The sequence below is a fragment of the Lagopus leucura genome, unplaced genomic scaffold, assembly GCF_019238085.1.
Source record: "Lagopus leucura isolate 7727_CA_CO unplaced genomic scaffold, USGS_WTPT01 Super-Scaffold_100033, whole genome shotgun sequence".
NCBI lineage: Eukaryota > Metazoa > Chordata > Aves > Galliformes > Phasianidae > Lagopus > Lagopus leucura.
The window spans coordinates 6,453,950-6,475,504 of record NW_024962282.1 but is presented as its reverse complement, the minus strand read 5'-3'; the positions used below and the strand labels follow the sequence as shown (position 1 = coordinate 6,475,504).

Below are 21,555 nucleotides of genomic sequence, written 5' to 3'. Positions count from 1 at the left end.
AGTACTTGGGCTACTTCTTTTCAACATCTTTATTGATGATCTCAACAAGGGGACTGAGTGCATGCTCAGTAGGTTTGCAGGTGACACCAAGATGGGAGGAAGCGTTGATCTCCCAGAGGATAGGAAGGCATTACAGAGGGACCTGGATAGACTGGATCGATGGGCCAAGGTAAACTGCATGAGTTTCAATAGGGCCTAGTGTCATCCTGCATTTTGGTCACAACAACCCCATACAACCCTGCAGTCTTGGGGAGGAGTGGCTGGAAAGCTGCCTGATGGAAAGGGACTTTGGTGTTCTGATGGACAGTCGGCTGAACATGAGCCAGCAGTGTGCCCTGGCCAACAGCATCCTGGCTTGTATCAGGAGTTGTGATGAGCAGGACCAGGGAAGTCATCTTGCCCCTGTATTTGGTATCAGTGAGGCCTCACCTCAAGTACTGTATTCAGTTTTGGGCACCTCAGTACAGAAAGGACACTGAAGTGCTGGAGCAGGCCCAAAGAAGGGCAATGAGGCTGGGGAAGGGCTCGGATAACATGCCCTACAAGGAGAGACTGAAGGGGCTGTTTAGTCAGAAGGAGACTGAGGGCAGACTTTATTCACAGAATCACACATTGCTCTCTTCCAGTACCTGAAAGGTGATTGCAGTAAGAGCGGGGTTGGTCTCTTCTCACTGGTGACAGGACAAGGGGAAATGGCCTCAAGTTGCAACAGGGGACGTTTAGGTTGGATATCAGGAAAAAATTATTTACAGAAAGTGTTGTTAAGCACTGGAATAGGCTCCCCACGGAGGTGTTTGAGTCATCATCCCTGGATATGTTTAAAAACCGTCTGGATGTGGTGCTCAGGGACATGATTTAGCAGAGGTTTGTTAGAGTTACAGTTAGGCTGTGGTTGGACTTGATGGTCTTGAAGGTCTTTTCCAACCTGGGCAATTCTATGATTGTAAATCATTCACTAAACAGTTAGGGATACATAGGAGAACTGGGTTTACTACGTTTGGGATTCAGGGCACAAACCCATAAAAGCTAAGTTCAGCTCTGCACCTTGTGCAGTTGGCTGAAATGTAAAGAATTCCCAATTTAAGATTCACCTGTTCAGAATGTCACCTGTCATTTAGCCAGGTGTCCTAAAGAAAACCCCTCTTCCTCTTGGTCTGCACATGATTACAGCAGACAAACCTCTTTCCTCTGCTACCTTCCTCACACTGGAAAGATGGTTTCATCTCCAGCTTTGGTTTCCTGCACTGATTCCAAGCTAGACAAAAAACAAAATCAAACATGCTTCTTGCATATTTGTATGTTGTTTTGTTAAATAAACATCACCCTTCACTTTACTCATCCCTCCAAATCATTGCTGTTTATCAATATGATTATTGCTGTTTGCTTCCACACTGCACCTCCATCCTCCCTCTGCAGAGGGAGATGCATTAATACCCTCCTCCACAAATCCTTGCCCCTTCCATGCTATTCCCAGATCAGCCAGAACATGTTCGCCCCCCCGGCACACTCACATAACACTGTCACCCTCACCAAGTCCCCTCCATTTTAGGGCCTCGTTAAATTAAAAAAAAAAAAAATCCAGTTGAAAGAAGTTCCCCAGCAAAGGCTCTGTGCCGAGCAGGCACTTTCCGACTCAGGCAGCACTGTGAGCACCGCGGTGCTGCTGCTCAGCCGTGCTCCCCACCGCAGTGTCTGCCCCTCCAGCCTGCAAAAGTCAGCTCCTGCCTCTCCTCCGTGCGTACCCGCAGCTCCTTGGCTGCGGATGTAATCCCAAGCTAGGTATTCAGCAGGCAAAGACACAAAGAGGACACGATAGAACGCTGTGCAGCATGAAGGCAGACGGGAGCGGGCTATTTTCAGCGCTTTGCACAGGCCACAGCCAGGAACAATAGAAGGCCGTGCGTGGTGCAGGGACAAGGCAGCAGTGCCCACGCTGCTCGGTGCTTCTCCAGAGCTGGGATTTTATTTCAAGGATGATCATTCAGACGGCAGCAAAGCTGTCAGCGTTGAGTCAATTGAAAGGAAGCACCTCTTCTTTATTTCTGAAAGCATCGTAAATAATTTGAAATATCGATATGCAAGCAGACATTAAAACACAAGACCTTTTATACAGACCGAGCCTGCTGAGCTGGGCAAGCCACACGCACTCAAAGCCAAGCAGGAGAAAGCTCTTAAAAAAAACTGCCTGAAGAACAATGGGTGCCAGAAAGCATTCCTGTGATATGGCTTACAAAGCAGGAGGGAAAATCATCGTTTCCTTCTTTAGTCACACCTTTGTTCCAGAAAATCAGGACACAAGGAACACAGCAACCTGCAGCTCTGAAGCAAAGCACTGTCTTATTCTCAAACATGATGCAATTTAGCAAATTTAATAAATCCCATGACTACAGGTGCCAAAAGCATCCTGACTCAGCCCAGCTGCTCTGTGCGCAATTCCCAACATGTGGAATAGCACCAGGAGCACCTCAAGAGCAACTACGCTGCTGCACCACTCTGCTTCTGCAGGGGATGGAGGTGCCACGACACGTGCAAAGCCTCCCTGCCCTGATCTCTCCATCACTGTGAGGCTGGTCTTCATCCCAGCGCTGCAGTCAGCACCTCACAAAATCCCCTACTGTGAGCTGGGACACTCAAACAGCAAAGGAAGAACTGCAAAAAGAACAGCTGGAAGCAGCCCTTAGCAGTAAGCAAACCAAACATCTTAATGAAGATGCATCTGCAAGGCAGGGTTTTTAGAAGGTGGTAGAAGGAGTGCTCCTGCATGAAAAGCTTCAAGTGAGACCCTGGTCATGCTGTGCTCTCAGTGAGCTGATGCACATTCCTTTCCCGTCTTAATAAGTGTTTATTTGCCATGCTCCGCTGCTAACAGTGTAGTTACGCACACCAAGTGTGTTTGCTTAGAGCCACCAGTCTCACATCAAACTACACCGCGTGTTTTCACGGTACTTTAACCAGCCAAGGAAGGACCAACCGTCCCCACCACTTAACGCAAGCGAGCCCAGGCATTGCTTGAGCACATCAGGCAAAGAGCACAAGTGTCCCATGTCTCATTTTCAGCTTGCTTGCAGTCAACAACCACACACCCCTGCAGAAGATACTCCTGAAATCCAGTGCTTACCAGTGATGAACTGAGTATAGGAAAACTAACCATATCTCCAAAACCGTTATCCTCACTTCAGCTACTCCCGCCCAGGTGGAGGCTGGATGCCCTCAGCTCAGTGACTTCTACCACAAATTCACCTGAAACATTCTTTGGGATTTATATTAATGCATCCATGCTCATGCAGAGACTTAACACGTAAAGAAAATATTTAACAAAGAGGCTCAGGCTGCCTGCCTCTCCCAGCTGACCACATTTGGTGCACCCAGCCAGCTTCAGTTTCTGCCCTGTTTTCAATGGGGTTTTGCTTGCATCACAAGAGAAGAAATAACATTTAAGAGATTAATTAAATCCCAATTCCCAAATATTGACATAAGTGAGAGAACAGGTGCAAAACAAATTCATCTTAAACCAGATTTGCATTTATTCTGCTTAATGATACCCTACGCTTTTGCTTTAATGACAACAGCACTCCCTCATTTCACACTAACACAATATTGCCTTCACCCCATTCTTTCAAGGGAGGATTCTTCACTTTCACAGAAACACTGCAACTTCCTACTTAATTTTACTTCTTTCCAGTAAAAGTAAATGCTAACAATCAAGTTTGGGCAGTGAGTGGATGAAGGCCTATTGCACTTTTCCAACCAATCGTATTTCTTTCTGTATTGAGAAACAAATCCATCAGTTTTAGATTTAAACACATCTTCCCTGTTCAAAGGACACTGCTTGCCAGCATGGGGAGGTTGTAAGTGCAAAAACTTAAGAGGGTTTCACAACACTCTCATTAGAGGTAATTCCTTCGTTCAAGAGCAGCAATCTGGCCACACATTTTAATATATGTATTTACTTTTTTTTTTTTTCCCCATTAGAAGTGTGCAGAGGCTGGTGCTGGATGGCTACTAACATTTCCAAAGAATCACCCTTTGCCCCAAAGGCTTCCAGAATTAATTGGAAGGGCATGGCTCCCTGTGAGTACCAGCTAGAAAACTCTTCCTTTTTTCCTTTCTCCCCTTTCCAGACTTTACATCCAAAAGTTACCAATGGTCCTCAACCTTCACCGTTAGAGGAAATACTGAAGATTGACATAGAGCTGCAGGCACAAAAATAAACAGATTGAACACAGGCCATCAGTAACCTGCCTTCAGATGACACAAACACATTGGAAAGTGAAGCAAAGCAAAAGAGATCATCAGAAAACCTTATGGGCTGGGAGGAAAGTCCCTAGAAGCCACCACACTTCCCTCACCATCACATACAGAGATATCCGGAATGGTGCCAGCCCATGGTACAACACACAAGTTTTAATTTTACAGCTTCTCTAGGGTGTTTATTTTCCAGATTTTGTATTTCTCAGTTATCCAAACTGCTGTTTCATGTATTATAACAACACGCTAGCTGTAACTCCATCAGCTCAGCTGCTTGGGCAGGAAGCAGTGGTTTGTTACTGCCATGGGCTGCATTGCTACAGTTAACCAATGGGGCACAAAAATCCACACTATTTGCACTACCTCCAGCACCAGATTCACCTGCTTGATTTCCCAAAAATAATGACCAAAAGCTGTCTCAAAAGGATATCCACCAGTCCCCCAGTCCATACAGTGCCATGATCACACAGTAACAACCAACACCATTGGTATCAATTTGCCCAGCAAGAGGAAAAATCCCACAGAAATAATAAGATTACCAGGTTGGCAACAAGGTATTGCAGATGGTTCTAAGAAAGACGAAGCACAACCTTAAACTTAGTCAAAAGAACCCAGCAGCTTCTAAACCAACAACTTTGGGCTACAAAGTAAGGTTCCAATTGTTTTTACCTCCAAACACAACAGTTCTCAGTAAAATTGTACCATTCAAACATCACTGTCAGTCCATGCCAAAGGGAGCATATCCAGGAAGGGTTTTCCACTCCCACAAAGTTATGTCACTCACAAGTTTGGGGTTTTCCAGCTGATTTTATACCCAGGAGTAATGCTACATGTCACCACAGACACAGCAGTTAGGAAACCCACGCTGCTGCTCCATCACTGCATTGAATTAATTAGGAAAACAAACAGAAATCAATGCTCAAATAATAATAATAATAAAAAAAAAAAATTAAAGTGCTGGTAAATCAGCCTAAGGCACACTTCATGACCACAAACAAGTATTCACAGAGCTCCAGCTGAACTCAGGAAGGACTGAGGTAGCTCAAAGATGACACACACCAAGAATGGCTCAGGATGAACACTTTAGCAGGATATTCCTGGTAAAGATACCAGCAGCACACTGCTATTTCAACCACATTCACGTTTCAGAAGCATCAGTCCATCACACAACAACAGGAAGCCTTCAGCTGAGAATCTGAAGACCCCAAAACTAAGCGCTCATCAGCAGGACCGAAGAGCTCGACCTTCAATTGCACCTAAGCGCTGAATGGAACGAGTATCCGAAAGCTCCCGACAATTCTGACTTCGGGCCGGTTGGGGGGAGGGGGGGGAAGGGTTGGGGTGTTAAAATCCAACCAAACCCTCTTCCACAAGGAGAACGGGAAGGAAGAGGCAGAGATGAGAATATATCCCAAATGCTGATTTTTTTCCCCCCCTTTTCCCCCCCTTAAGATCTTAAAGCTCGGCCCGGTCACATGCGCCGGTCTCGTGGAAGCAGCTGGAAAAGAGGGAGCCAGCGAAGCTGCCTCCATTAGAAGCTCCGCTACACAAAAGAAGAAGAGGAAACGGAGCAACGGGTCCAACGGGGAGAGATGTGCAAACGGGCAAGTGCAGCACGAAGAGGAAAGGGTGAAGAGATGGGGCTGTAAATCCAAACTCAAGCACGGCTCCTAAGCACCTGCACCGGGCGTGGGACAAAACGGGAGAAGGTCCCACAAATCGAGGAGCGCGTAGGGTGTTGAGGTGGGGGTTCGGACTGGGTCCTATAAAACGCAGCCGCCCGACGCCAACTTCTCCCTCGCACAGCCACGCAGGGCCGTTCCCCTCAGGACCCGCTTCGGAGGAACCTACGCAGGGACGCTCCCTTCACGAACCGCTTCAGGGAGACCCACGCGGGGCCGCTCCCCCTCCTCAAGGGACCGCCTCAGCGCTGACCCACGCGGAGCCGCTCCCCCTCAGGAGCCGCCCCCCCCCCCTCCCCGGCCCCGCCGCCTTTGTCCCGCCGAGCCCCGGGGGAGCGGCCCCGCCGCAGGCCCGGCCCCGCTCCCAACCGCCGCCCGCACCTGCCCGCCCGGGCCCGGCCCCCCCACCTGCCGCTTCCCACCCCCTCGCCCAAAGTTCCCAGAGCTCGGCGGCCCGGCACCTGCTCCCGCCTCACCGCGTGGGGACTCACCCCGGGTGGGGCGAGATCCAGCGGCGCCCGAACGCCGGGCTCCGCGCTGCTGCGTCAGCGTCGCTTCCTCCGCCAGCACCGGGATGGGGATGAGGCGCTCTTCCCCGCCGCCGCCGCCGCCGCCGCTGCCGCCGCCGCCCGCCCTCGCCGCAGGGCGTCGCGATCCGGCGCGGCCCGGGCGGGCGGCGCGCAGAGGCCGGGAGCGGGGCGGGGGCCGGAGGGAGGGGAGGGGGGGCGGGGGCTGAGGGAAGGGAGAAAGGGGGGGGTGGGTGAGGGAGGGAAGAAGGCGCCGCCGCTACCGCCGCCGCTCGCCGCGAACTCCCCGCAAGCCGCCCAGCCCCTCCGTCCTCCTTCCTGCTTCCTCGTCCACAGCCAATCGCCGCCCGCCGCTCCGCCGCTCTCTTCGCCGCGGCGACCAATGGCGATCGGCCCTGCTCGCCGCCGTCGACCAATGGCCGCGAGCGGCCCCGCCCCCCGATCCCGTCCCCTCAGAGGCCCGCGGACCCCCCCGCCCCCGCTAGCCTCGAAGGAGCCCCTCACAGCGTCGGCGGTCCTTCGCCCTGTCGCGGGCTTTGCCCCTCCCCAGAGCCTTGTGCCCGTCCCCAATGGCTGGTTGACAGTCCCCGGGGGAGCTCGTCACACCAAGGGGCTATGAACAAAAGTTGAGGGGCCCCATGCGAGCCCCTGGACCCTCAGCTTTCCTCACACAGCCTCCCCAAGAGAGCGGCTGCAACGAGTGGTTTCCTGAGGAGAACCCGCTCCGCAACTGTCACCCCTCAGGGCCGTTTATTTCCCATTGTTTGTCCCCTTTATGCGCTGTACGCTGAAAAAGTTTCACTTCACAGGGTGCGGGGGAGAAAAACTTGGCGTGGGTGACACATGAGAAGTCATGCTGATGGTGCAGCCGTGAAGAAGGGCAATCTTACTGCTTGGTGCAAAGATGGTCGCAGTTTTGTGTCAGTATATGGCAATCTTGGGCATTTCTACCCACCTCGTAGGCTTAAATTATGGCATGTTTTGGGGTGAAAAAAGGCCAGATCCCCAGTGCTTGGCTCGATGTCCTCATCACTGTGCCCAGCCCAGAGGACTCCTCCAACACAAACCCTGCCAACAAAGACTCCTCCAACAGTCCCAACACACAGCAGCAATTCCTTTTGTCTCCCAACCAGCATGGCAGTCAACCCCCTCCACATATTGACAAAACTGGTTTAAAAACCCATGGGTGATACATTGTTTTATCACAGATATGGTGTCTTGGGTTGGTGCAAGTTTCATGGTGGTATTTTTTTGTTGTTGTTAGCTTGTTTTCACTCCTCAACTTCTGAGAAGTTCAGTGTATGGAACAAGCAACTGAGAGGGAAAAATCATAGAATCATGAAATCGTTTGCATTGGAAGGGAGCGTTAAAGGCCATCTAGTCCAATTCCCCTGCAATGCACAGGGACACCTACAGTTCCATCAGGTGCTCCCATCCAGCCTAACTTTGAATGCTTCCAAGGACAGGGCTTCCACCACCTCTCTTGGCAACGTACACCGTAAGTTAAGTCTTCTCCAGCTCTAAGAGTCTGCTTGAAATGCAGCAAAGCTGCAGGAAACTAGGAGGCTAACGTGCTTTTTTTCTGCCCTTCTCATGGAGGTCCAAAGGACCTAGCAAGAAAGAGCAAAATCAGTGTCTGCTGTGATCTTAGCCAGGCCCAAAGTCTATGCAGGATGAAATTAAGGGAGAATTCAACTATTTGGAGGCACTGACTCAAAAAAAAAAAAAGAAAAAAAAAGTGTGATTTCCTTAAATTTTAAGCCGAAGTTTCATTGCTTCCTCTGCATTCAGTGTGTGTGACAATCCAGCATTTTCCCCCAGTCAGGATTTGAGCCCCACTTGATTGTGTATCAGTGAATTCTGTTGACTGCCATGCTTCTGGAGTGCCGTAGGCGAAGAGGAATCCCATCCAGAGGGTCAGAACTCTGCATGGGAGCCCCGGTGGTGAACACTGCATCTGAGCGTGATGTACAGATCAACCAGAAGCCTGCCTGAAACAAATACCAATCGTTGGTGATGCAGCAGAAAAGAACAGAGCTGAAATAGCCCAAACAGCTACAGTCCTGGAAGGCAGCAAGGGAAGTATGCATGCCTTTATCTGCAGCTCTCCGTATGAGCACATCCCCTATTGGAAAGTAGTGCACACTCCTATCAGTCTGAACAATGAGCTTCGCCGGCTCTTCAGCAGCATTCAAATGGGAAACCATTCATGCAAGGATTTATGAGACCACCATCACAGCATTATCTAATGAGAAGTTAGCAAATATTTTACATACCTAGCAGAACATAATGTGTGGAAAGACAGGGATGTGTCCCCTTAGGAGGCTGCCCCGGGAGGTATGGCCATGCTTTACAGTGCAGCCACAGCCACTATTGAGTCACTTACTAAAATCTGCAGTAAAAGGTTCAGCCCCATGTTATTATAAGCCCCTAGTTATAAAATAAGTGGATTTCTATCAAAAACCACATGACAGCTTGCTCCATCGATACAGCACTGCAGAATCATTCTTGTTCTCCATCACCTGCTTTAGGGGTTAGCTACTGTCCTTAAACAGAGAGACACTGAAATGTTCTCCTTTACCCCATTTTCCCTGCAGAAGCATCCCCTTTGAATGGGACTTCTGCGGGCTCCATTTAACACAGCTGAGCGTCACCCAGTGCTAAGGATTGCCTCTCTCCTCAAAGCAGAGAGCTGCATCGCGCTGCTCCCCCCTGATACTCACATTTCTGCCAAACTGCCCTGTAAAAATTACATTTTTAGTAGAGTCCTTTCCTCTGCAGCAAGCCCTAGCCAACAGGAGGGTAACTAAAGCACTGCTGAGCACTAGAGTGAGTTAAATTTTAAAATAACAGAGAACATGCTCACACCAGTCATTAGATGTGTTTCAGCAGCTTCAGAAATCAGCTTCCTTGGACTCTGTTAGCTGAACAGAACCCAGCTTTGGAGCAGAAAAATGAAGGCTCTGGAAATTACAAATCTCGGGAACTGCATGTTGCTACTGTGACATTCACAATATGGCTTCAGTAATTTAGCAGGGAAGCTCAGGAGGGTTTTGGCACGGGGACAAGGCCAGAGCCCCTTGGAGGACTGATGCACAAGGGCTGCCAAAAACCTGCTCCTGCACTGAGTGACCCACAGTGAGGCTGCAAGAAAGTACAAGCATGATTCTAACAGGCTGCCTGGAGTGTTCACTTGGGGTCTTCCAAATAAAAATAAAAAATCAAGGCACATGAATGAACCTCACATTTTAATTAGCAGTTCTTCTTTACTCTCCAGCCTGTACCTACCACCATGTTTAGTCTATGTTACATGTAGCTTAAGTTGCACTGTAATTCCTGCAAATAAAACTACATCTTCCCAGCATTCACGAGGCAAATATTTGCTTAGAATTGATGCTGAAATTTAAAGATAAGTAGAGGGAATTCACATATTTAATAGCTTGTTTTCAGAGAAGGTGGAGGTGAAATCACTCTTCCAAGTATCCAGAACAGGAGGACATCTTTAGGATGGGAAGTCAAGAATAAAAGACTGTATCCTCCAGAGTCCTACCAGGAGCATGACACAAAGCCACCTGCAAAGCTCCCTCCCTTTGTAAAAACCCAATTTGTTCTGAAGTGGGGCCTTCCATCATTTCTTTCTCAGAGGGATGGGGAGAAGGAAAAAATATAAAGCTAATTGCTGATTGCAGAAAAACATAGCCATGGGTCTGCTGTTCTTCAACCCATCAGCACACTGAGCAGATGAGACTTGGGCTGTTTTTTTCCCCTTTCTTTCATTAACAACAAAAAAACAAATCACCAAAGTCCCAACAGGAGATGTTCCTATCTCAACTTCTGGCTTGTTTTTTGGGGAAAGGAACAACACATAGGATTGCAGGACAAGGATTTGTATTCCTCATCTCTGGTGGGCTATGGGGTTGACCAGAAGAAGATGTAAACCTCCACAGCTCCAGCACAATCCAGCAGGAATTAAGGGCCGGGTTTTCTCCACACAAATCAGCACCAGCGCCTGCAAAACACACCACTGTGGATGGAAAGCATCGTGACATAGGCAGCTTGCAAACAGGCTGGGAGGCTTAGGCAGCAAGGTGTACAACAGGTAAGTTCACACACGGAAAGCAGCAAGTCATGGCAGTCTGGAGGATCCTGCTCTGACTGGTTTCTTGGTCAGGCCTTAGGGAAGGAAGAGCGAAGAGCGGGACGATAGCCAGCTCCTACCTTTCCAGGTAGCACAGGATCCCTGAGGTCATGTCTTCACATGGCACCTGGCATGATGGGGCTGGGTTACAAATTCGTCTCTAGCAAGGGAGACCTGTTAATAAGAACTGAAAAAAATAGTACTACAACTACTGTAAGAGAAGGCTTTTGGTTTCATTTAACAAAAGAGAACAACCTCTGCTCCTTCAGCAAAAAGTAACATGACATGCAGGTTTTCCAACCTCAGGTACTTGCTTAATCAGCTCTGCCGTCCCTGAAAGGAAACAGCCTAGGCTTACTCACATGCAGCTGCCCTTTCCACTGCAAGCACTTCTCCCTGCCCTGGAAAAAACCTCCCAGCTCCTCTGGCTGCTTTCTGTACCAAAACACCTTAGCCCTTGCTTCTCCTGCTCAGTGCTCTTTGCAGTTTTTCCAGGCACCTCCTCAAATGAACAGGCACCAAGAAACCATCCCCAGCTCTGGAGTAGTGGAATTACCTCAGCCCTACTGATTCCTCGACATCAGTAAAATGCTTGTGCTGCACTGACTGTAGCAGCAAAAGAAAAGGAGCAGTCCCTCTCCTTCCCCCTCCAGCCCTGACTGTGAGGCTAACCCAGTAAATACTAAAGACCAAATTAATCCCTGGTGGGGCTCTATTGACTGACTTGGAATTATATTACACCAAGAAGTAAATTGGCTGTCAGTATTTAGGTGCGCAACATACCAGCTGTGGTTACATAAGCAGTTTCCGCTGAGATTTCTGTTCAAACATCAGCTTTTGCTCATTCTGAACAGGGTGAAATATTTCCCCTTTTCCCTTGAAAGCAGTCAGGAGGGATTTGGGCTGAATAAGAGGGATCTGACTGCATGAAGGTGCCCTAGATGATCTCGTTACCTGCAAAAATGGCAAATGCAAAGCATTGTGCTTGAGACTGAGGGAAGCATCTGTTTTTAGCTTTACTGCTATGAAGGTTTTAATACACATATATATATATATTTAGTTTTAAAAAAGTTGTTGCAGTTGCATCAGATGCTGTCTTCTACCAATAAATGGTGTCAGGGAAACTCAGCACATGTGCACTGCAAAAGAAAGGGGGTTGTTATGTTATATTTCTTATTTTGCCTTTCATCTTAAGATATCGCTGTGCTTTAGTGAGGAACATGTAAGTGCTGTGAGCCAAATGCATTGATGGGGATTTAAAAAAAAAAGAGAGGGACAATGAAATTGGCTTTTGAGATGAGCATAGTAGGGACCAGGAAATGAGGTTGGATTGAATTAAAGCAGAAAATCACAGGAGTAAGAGTTAAAAACATACTTCAGTATTATCATGGCCTGAAGTGAGAAGTAGGAGTGTGCTTAAGAATATTGCCAAATACAGATTAAAAGCAAGGGCTCAGTCTTATGAGCTGGATCATGGCACCACTAGTGAAAAATTCATATGCACGGGAAGAATAAAATGTTATGCCTCGCGTTCCCTGGGTAGCCATTATTTTATGAAGTGTGATTCACAAAACAGAGAGACTGGAGAAATGTGAACACAAAACACATGTCCCAAAAAGATATGATGGGAACGCAAACAGTAATTATAGGACCATCTGCAAACGGTGAGGCTCAAGGATGGGGCAAGTCAGCAGGAACAAATACATTGCTATGTTTACAGCTCAAAACACTGACTTTTTTCCTTACACACAACTAATACAGGAAACCTAATAGAAATCCCGACGGCACAAGCTAAGGACAGCCTGCATTTCCATAGGAAACAGCTGCATCACCACTAGAAATTCAGCCCTATTCTCTTTGTGTCACCCAGATGTAGTGCACTGAGGAACGTCTGCATGTCTGTGACAGTGACATTCCTCAGTGCTGCTCTGGTGTCCGAGGGGACATTTCTGCTTCTCCATGCTTCTGGGAGCTTCCATTACGCCAACCTGCCTTTGCTGACCAGGCTGGCAGAGAGGTGAAGTCTTGTCTTGGGGAACGAAATGAGGGGTGGATGGTGTTGGCAGCTTTGTAAATCTGGGGATGAAGGATGAAGCACAGCCCTACCAAAAAAGGTCTTGGGAGTACAGGTAGATGGTAAGCCAGATATGAGCCAGCAATGTGCCCTCATGCATTTCTGGTTGTATCCTGGGCTGCTTCAAAAGCAGCGTGGCCAGCAGGGTGAGGGAGTTGATCCTGCCCCTCTGCTCTGCACCGGACAGGCCTCACCTGAAGTACTGCATCCAGATGTGGAGTCCTCAGTGCAGGAAAGATGTGGACCTGTTCAAGTATGTCCAAAGGAGGACCACAGAAATGATCCAAGGGATGGAGCATCTCTCCTCTGAGGATAAGCTGAGAGAACTGGGGATGGAAGCTGACCTTAAGGGCATGGGCACAGAACAAAGCTGGCAGCTCTTTAAGGACACCCTTCTGAGAGCGCAACAGCTCTGCATCCCCCAGCAGAAGAAGTCGAGCAGGGGAGGCAGGTGTCATGGCTGTGCAAGGACCTGCAGCATAAACTAAGGAAAAAGAGATTGGAAATGTAAAGAAAGTGGAGGCAGGGTTGTGTATCCTGGGAGAAATACAGGACTGTTATCCGTGTGTGTAGAGATAGGATTAGGAAAGCCATGGCACAGATGGAGCTGAACTTGGTGGGGGATGTGAAAGACAACAAGAGGGGGTTCTGAAGGTACATAGATAGGAAGAGACAGGCCACGGAGAATGTTCCCCCTCTGATGAAAGGTAATGGGGAGCTGGCTTCCTCAGAAATAGAAAAAGCTGAGGTACTCGATGAGTACTTTGCCTTGGTTTTCATGGGTGGTCAGGCTTCCCATGTCTGCCAGGACCCTGAGCCTGTAGGGGAGGGTGAGGGGAGTGGTTTCTGTCCCGCTATAACAGTGTAACAAGTCCGAGTCCTCCTCATGAAATCGAACATGTATAAGTCCATGGGGCTGGATGATATCCATCTTAGGGCTCTGAAAGGGGTGGCTGATGTGGTTGCCGACCCGCTCTCCATCATAATTGAAAAATCATGACTGTCTGATGAAGTCCCCAGTGACTGGAAAAAGAGAAACATTACTCCTATTTTTAAGAAAGGAAGAAAGGAAGAGTCTGGAAACTACAGTCCGGTGAGCCTCACCTCTGTGCTTGGGATGATCATGGAACAGATCTTTCTAGAAGCTATGTTAAGGCAAATACAAGATAAAGAAGTGATTCGAGACAGCCAGCATGGCTTCACCAAAGGGCAGATAGTGCCTGACCAATCTGGAGGCCTTCTATGATGGAGTGATGGCTTCGGTGGACGGGGAAGGGGTGGTGGATGTCATATACCTGAGCTTCTACAAGGCCTTTGACATGGTTCCTCACCACATCCTTCTCTCTAAAGAGGAGAGGTGTGGATTTGAAGGATGGACCGTTGGATGGATGAGGAATTGGCTGTCTGGACGCAGGCAAAGGGTTGTGATCAGTGGTTCTGTGTCAGGGTGAAGGCTGGTCACAAGCAATGTCCCTCAGGGGTCAGTCTTGGGACTGGTGCTCTTCAGCATCTTCATCAATGACACAGATGAGAGCATTGAGTGTACCCCCAGAAAGTCTGCAGATGACAGCAAGCTGAGCGGTGCAGTCAACACACCAGGAAGGGAAGCCATCCAGAGGAATCTGGACAGGCTGGAGAAGTGGGCCATGAAAACCTGATACGGTTCAATAAGGCCAAGTGCAGGGTGCTGCACTTGGATCAGCACAATCCCAGGTATTTGTACAAACTGGGGGAAGATCTCCTTGAGAGCAAGCAGCCTTGCGGAGAGGGACTTGGGGGTCCTGCTGGATGCTCTTGGAGCGGGTCCAGAGGAGGGCACTAAGATGATCAGAGGGCTGGAGCACTTCTCCTATGAAGAAAGGTTGAGGGAACTGGTCTTGTTTAGCTTAGAAAAGAGAAGGCTCCAGGGAGACTTCATTGCGGCTTTCCAGTATTTGAAGGGAGCATGTAAACAGGATGGGGAACAGCTGTTGATGAGGGTGGATAGTGATAGGACAAGGGGGGATGGTCTTAAACTGAGATAGGGAGGTTTAGGTTAGATATTAGAAGGAAATTTTTCACACAGAGGGTGGTGACACACTAGAACAGGTTGCCCAAGGAGGCTGTGGATGCCCCATCCCTGAAGGCATTCAAGGCCAGGCTGGATGTGGCTCTGGGCAGCCTGGTCTGGTGGTTGGCAACCCTGCACATAGCAGGGAGTTGAAACTAGATGATCATTGTGATCCTTTTCAACCCAGACCATTCTATGATTCTATGATTCTGTGTGCAGCCTGGAGAAGAGAAGGCTCCAGGGAGACCTGAGAGCAGCCTGTCAGTATCTAAAGGGGAGCTGTAAGAAAGAAGGGGACAGACTTTTTATCAGGACCTATTGTGATAGGACAAGGGGAAATAGCTTCAAACTAAAGGAGGGGAAATTTAGGTTGGATATAAGGAAGAATTTTTTTTTTTTTTAAATAAGGGCAGAGAATCACTGGAGTAGGTTGAAAGGTATATAGTTCCAGCCCTATTCCTGGAAACACTCAAGTTCAAGCTGGATGGGGCTCTGAGCAACCCGCTTGTGCTGTAAGTGTTCCTGTGTATTGCAGGGCAACTGGACTAGATGGCCTTTAAGAGTCTTTTCCAACTCCAAAAATTCTATGGTTCTATGATCCCCTCTCCATCCTTCTGCCCTGACTTGCACCCATATCAGTCTGGGCCACATTCTCCATTCTCATCCACCTGACACAAATGTCATCGCCTTTAAGGCTCGTACCTCCAAAAACCATCTCAAATATTGCAAGATTTTCAGGAATTTTGGGACCTCTGCAGAAAAAGTCCATCTGCTATCCTAATTTTCAGATTCATTGAAAGATGCCATTGTATGGAGCCTCATTAGCTTGAGGTAAATTCAGCTGCAGATGACTGGAGTTGTGAACGAGTGCCTAAGCAGACAAAATGCACCCAGGAAGGAAGATAATTCTCAAAATGGACTTTGCTCATTTCTTTTATCACTTGTATCTTCATCAGAATAATGCTTTGTAGTAGCATCTGTAGTGTACGTTGTGAAAATAATGAAATCCAACTCACGTGAGACATGGCTCTATTAAATTTTTTCAGAAAGGTAAGGAGACCTGCCCTCTTTGCAGGTTTCAAAGAGCTTTAGTAGCAAGTAGATTTAGGTGATTCCCAGCAGCAAGAAGCAGTTCCTAGGCTTCATCCCTCTCTGCATCTATTTGCATGCATTGTTTGAAGCCATCTTAAAAAAAAAAAAAAAAAAAAAAAAAGAAAGAATATTCAGACAAAAAGCTGATTTTCCCCAAAGTCCAAGCTCCTACATTCATATGATGCAGAAGCAGCTATGTTAACAATCTGAAGCTGGGAGTGTTTATTTCAGCTTCAAGAAAACAGCCAGGAGTTGTGCACAGTGTGGCACTCACCTCACAAATACCAGTGCATCTGTTTAAACTGGGGATGACACTTCCTTACTTTTGTGACATCCAGAGCACTGAGCATGTAGGGAACGCATTTATCATCTCCAGGTCACTCTTACTCATGGCTTCATCAGGCTTTCAGAGTAAAGGTGGCTCAGGTTTTACGCATTGGATGCAGTACTCCAGGTGGGGGTCTCATGAGAGCAGAGTAGAGGGGTAAAATCACCTTCCTTGACCTGCTGATCACACTTTTCTTGATAATCTTTGAAGTCCTTTCCAACCTAAGCCATTCTGTGATGATTTTCTCCAGGACTCCTCAAAATGCTGGTCTCCCATCACTCAGCCAACCTTTCCCTGCATCCGTTTTACGAGATCCCAAAGCAGCGCTGCACAGACGTCTTCTTTCTGGATGTTGCCTTGGGTGCTTTAAGAAGCCATCAGTATTTCTGCTTTTCACCATTCTGTGAATCTACCAATCTACCATTTTCCATGTTCTGGCATATCCTGCTGGTCAGGCTCATGGAGCTATTCCTTAAGTTTCTCCTCATTTCCCAGTTGGGGTTTTGGTGCTGGAATACCTGCCTCTCTGTTTTCGGTGGGAGAAAACCCAGAGTATCACAGTGTACCTGGGTAGCTCAAACACATTTCTGAGCACATTTCTGCTTCATTGAGAAATCTGAATTATCCCCAGTCCTGCTTGTCTGCTTTCATGCTATGAGAAAGTGTGATATGTGATGTAGAAAATATAATATGCTAGTGGCAAATGCCAGGATTGGGCACATCTAGATAAGCACTCAGACACTTGGGCCTCTGCCTTCTCTATAATGAATACCAGATTATTATTTTAGTATGAAACAGGTGTTGTTAGATGTTTGTTTCCCTAAAAAACAACGCTTCCGTGCAGCTTGAACCCCAATGAAAGGGGAAGTGCGGGTGGTGGCAGGGCTTATTTGTTTCGAAACTCACTTGGTTATGTGAATCAGCACATCCACACCTTGTTCCTCTCACTGCTGCAAAACAGAGGCATCCCTGCAGGTCATCTCCAATGATGGCATTCACGAGATGTCCTCAGAAAGGTCCAGGGTGAGCGAGGAGGCTTAGTTGTCTCACTTTCAAACAGATACAAAAGTGGACATAGATAGGCCAGCATCATTTTGCAATGATTGTATATGCAACAAATAGGGAACAGACATTTTGCAGGTCATCTCTGAGACTTTTTAAGAAAATAATCTCCATATGAAATGAAAATGCAACGTAACAAAATCTGCGCAGTTTAAAAACAGAGGGAAATGTTTTAGTGAGTGTGATGGGGATGGGTTGGACTTGAAGATCTTTTCCAACCTTAATGATTCTGTGTTCTACTTAAGGACATGGTTTAGTGGACATGGTGGTGATGGGTACATAGCTAGACTTGATGATATTAATGGTTCTACAAAAATCAACTCATTTTTTCCCTTTGTTGTTGTATGTACAAAAAATGTGAAGAAAACACACTCTGATCTCGGAGGTGAAATAAAGGAGTCTAAAAGGAGTAAAGCTAAGCACATCAACTGTGAACCTCTGCTTCATCCCATAGGTTGCAGAGATGAATTAGGGTACAGTGTTGGATTTTGGACCTCATGAGGATGCTGGGAATCACCATCCCACCACGTTGAGCACTGGGAAAGCAGCAAAAGAGTTAAGATAACAGGAGAGCAGAAAGTTTTATGGTGAGGCTTGGAGTTTAGCTGTACAAATCCTATTAGCATTAACATCAGCTGTGCAGCTAAATCCTTGCGTTCTGCACAGAAATTGAATCCCTAAGGGTCTGGCTTAAATCAACAAATACTACGAAAGACAGAACAGGGAGTGACATCCCTGTGCATAGGGAGTTTTGTCTGAGGACGGTGGCAGGGAGTAAATCAAGCAGAGTTTGTTGCTGTAATTTTTGGCATGCCAATTGACCCCAGCATGGCTGAGCACCCAGCATTTTACAGTTGTCATTCAGAAAGGCACTGGACTTCTCTTTAATTTATTTTCTCCCACTTTCCCTACCACTCTTTTATTACAGGAGAGAGAGAGAGAGAGAGAGAGAGGAGAGAAAAAAAAAAAAGAAAGAAGGGGCAATCCTTTTCCTCCAAGGCTTTGAAATACTTTGGTCTCAATATTGGTTTTTGTATATCATCTTCCATTGGAAAAGAAAAGAAAACTTTGCAGCTCTTTCGTCTAGGCATTGGATATCTGGAATGGGAGGAGGAGAGCCCTAAAGCCAGGTCCCATCTCCCACTAGCCACGAGCAGCTTTGTGTCTTGCTCTGGTTCCCTTCTCACCTCAACCATTACGTGTTGGTGTGAACTTCAATTCACGAAGGCAAGTTTTTGTTGAACTCTAGCCTGGAAAGTGGAGCTGAATGTGTTTTGGATAGAGAACCGTGAGCACTTGGCCATCAGTGGGATCTGTTATCACCAAAATTAAGCTGCTGCCAAGATAAGATGGTTTCTCAAAATTGAGTTGTTGGCCACAGATTGGGCGCAAGAGGCTGTGGGTTAGAAATATCTGAGATACTGACTGGGTGATGATGTTTGCTCTTGGCCTCAAATTTAATGACTTGTGGACAATTGGGAAAGATGGAGCAAGGAACTGGGGTTCTCTGCATTGCACACTGATGGAATAGTCGTATCAGTGAGAATCCACATTGTAACTCTAACAGAAATCCTGTGGTTTGAGCAGAATAGTGCTTACATGAAAGCCCACGGTGAGCGAAATATTTGGGGTTGGATCATCTCAATGTAAGTTAGCACAAATTTTCTTGATCAACATGGTCAGGAATTGCTTTCAGAAAGCTGTGCCATATACTATGCATGGACATGTAGTTTGGCAAGCTCAACAAAAATCCAACCCAAATGCATTAGTACTCATCATGGAAATGTCAGCATCTACTAAGTTTAAGCAGGGTGAGTAATTAGCTCTGTTTGGATATGGACTTATATCCAAAGCCATTCATTCTGCTACTACAATTCATTATTCCCTGCAGTGTTCTCCTGGATGTTTGAACTGCGATCTGCCTGATCCTGCAAAGCCCAGCTTTCCTTGTGCCAGAACATTGAACAAAGTCATAATTCCCATCTGCAGCTGCACTGGCTGTTGCTATGGGAATGCTTGCAGTGTAATGGACTGAGCGATGCTGTGCCTCTGTGCACGCAGGTAGAAAGTATGGAGCTCAGAGCTTTCCTGGGTGTGTACACTGTGCTCTCTTGACAATTAACCAGGGAAGTTACAAATTATCTTGCACAGCACCAGGGTTCTTCCTGAGCTCATTGGTGGAAAACTTGCTAAAAGCTGTCACTGATGGCATAAAGTTTATATTTGCACGGGGAAATTCAGAGTCAGGGGAATTTTCAAAGCTCATCATGCAATGAAACTGCTGCTGACCACAGCCTCCTTCAAGCCTGGGGGAATAAAAAAGCTTAAAAGCAATGAAGTTGCAAGCAAAGAAAGTCAGTTCTGAAAATAACCCTTCTTTTCTGTCACTCACTGAAAATATTTCAAAAAATATTCCAACCCAACAGCCGCCCTATATCTAAAGGAGAAGAAATTTGGCTTTTCTGGATGCACCTTTTCAGCATTCCTGGGCCTGCAGGTGGGAGAGCCTCACAGAAGCATATTGTCCTATTCCTCTCATCTCATCTCAATCATGCCTCTTGCTGTTCTTGAGCAACAAAGGCCCTGATTAGCCCACAGTGGCTGGTTGCTTAGGTAGGATCACAGAAGCGCAGAGCACTTTATCATGCCCTTAGGTTATTTACATTTGGGAAAAGCTGTAGGGCTTGATCTGCCCTTCTCCACTCCTTACCACAGCAGGTCAGAAATTGCCAGATCCTTTAGCATCAACACCACCAGACCCAGGGGCATTGCACACCCACTGCCAAATCCCCTTTAATTGGCTGCCTCCCTCCTTGGCCAGCCCCAGCTATGCACTGGATCACAGCTTTAATAGCTCCAAAGAGACTTGAAATTATAGTTCATTTTTTGAAGTGCTCACAGGACAAATGGGCATTGCAGTGCTGGAGGGGATGGGGCTGTTGCAGTGCGGAGTTTCCAGTCTATGTGGGCTCCAGCAGCACTGGCTCTGCTTCTGGGGCGAAGACACAGACAAGAGACATCCCCAACATGGGCTCCTTCTTCCCACTAATATAGCTGGGATGGGGATTTGGATTAAAAGCTGATATTCCTGTTTTGTTGCCAAACTCACAAAAGGCATCTCCTTCACCAGTATGGGATTGGCTGGCAGATCACACACTGAAAGTCATCTCTTTACAGAATACTTTTAATTACAAAACAACCTAACCTAAGGACAAGAGAGCACAGAACACTCAGCATCTCCCTGCGTGAAGCAAGGAAATGAAGATTTCTCTCAACCCTCCCTCCAGCTCTGCTCAGAAATGGGAAAATAAGAAAATTGGACATCTAAAAGTCATTAAATTATGGAATCAAAGAAAAGTTTGGGTTGGAAGGGTCCTCCCTCTAGATCAGGTTGTTCACAGCCCCATTCAGCTTGGCTTTGAATGCTTCCAGGGAGGGGCATCCACAACCTCACTAGGCAACCTGTTCCTGTGTCTCACTTCCCTCACAATAAAGAATGTCTTCCTAATATTTAGTCTAAATCTACCCTCTTCCAGTTTAAAGCCATTTTCCCCTCGTCCTCTCATTACCTGCTCATAAAAAGTCGTTTTCTCATAAAAAGTCCCTCCCCAGTTTTCTGTAGCATTCAGGTACTGGAAGGCCACTATAAGGTCCCTCTGGAGCTTTCACTTTTCCAGGCTGAATAGCCCCAGCTCCCTCAGACTGTCCCCACAGGGGAGGTGCTCCAGCCCTCTGATCATCTTCATGGCCTTCTTCTGGACCCGTGTCTCGCTCCAATTTATAGGAGGGAGAGGAGGTTCTTTTATTAACTATATACCTGGCGTGAGATTAAGAAACAACGGTTCAAATGTTGGTCCGACCAATTTATTACAAATCTTAATCAGGGAAATGGGGAAGGGGAGGACGGACACTATTATGAATTAGGGTAATGGGGAAGGGAAGGAAGGTGATAGAAAAGATAGAAGAGAAGAAGCAAGGAGTCTTTATAGGCAGCAAGAGGGACATAGTCACCACCATGGATCCAGCGAGGTTTGTAGTTTCATCTTTGATCCTCAGTAGTGGTGGGTCGTTGGGCAGAGTTGTTCTATTGACGACGACGGCGAAGCATGACAACGAACATGGTGATGATGGCCCCTTTTCAATAGTTTCAGAGTGGTCGAGTCAGCTGTCTTTGGAGTGACAGCTCAAATCCAAAGTGGTTGAGTCAGCTCTCCTTTGAGTGGCAGCTTCTGGCTCTGGGATCTCAGCAGGAACTCCTTTGTTCCCATCTTCCGGGCCTTGCCAGCAGATAAGAGGGAGCAGGGATGCCCATCTGCATCCTGTTTCTCACAGAACACGATGGTATCATTCCCCA

General features: G+C 47.3%; 1 protein-coding gene across 3 annotated transcripts in view; it reads right to left on the bottom strand.

Annotated features, from left to right (window-relative positions):
* Positions 1–6,518, bottom strand: part of BAHD1 (bromo adjacent homology domain containing 1) — a 34,726-nt gene extending 28,208 nt beyond the window's left edge. Inside the window, exon 1 of one of the 3 annotated variants that reach the window (XM_042882100.1) lies at positions 6,422–6,518. The gene's annotated coding sequence lies outside the window, so the exon portion shown is untranslated. Of the gene's footprint in view, positions 1–6,406 lie in introns of all 3 variants that reach the window. The other 2 variants (XM_042882099.1, XM_042882101.1) reach the window with 2 other exon arrangements.
* Between the last annotated feature and the right edge of the window lie 15,037 nt (positions 6,519–21,555).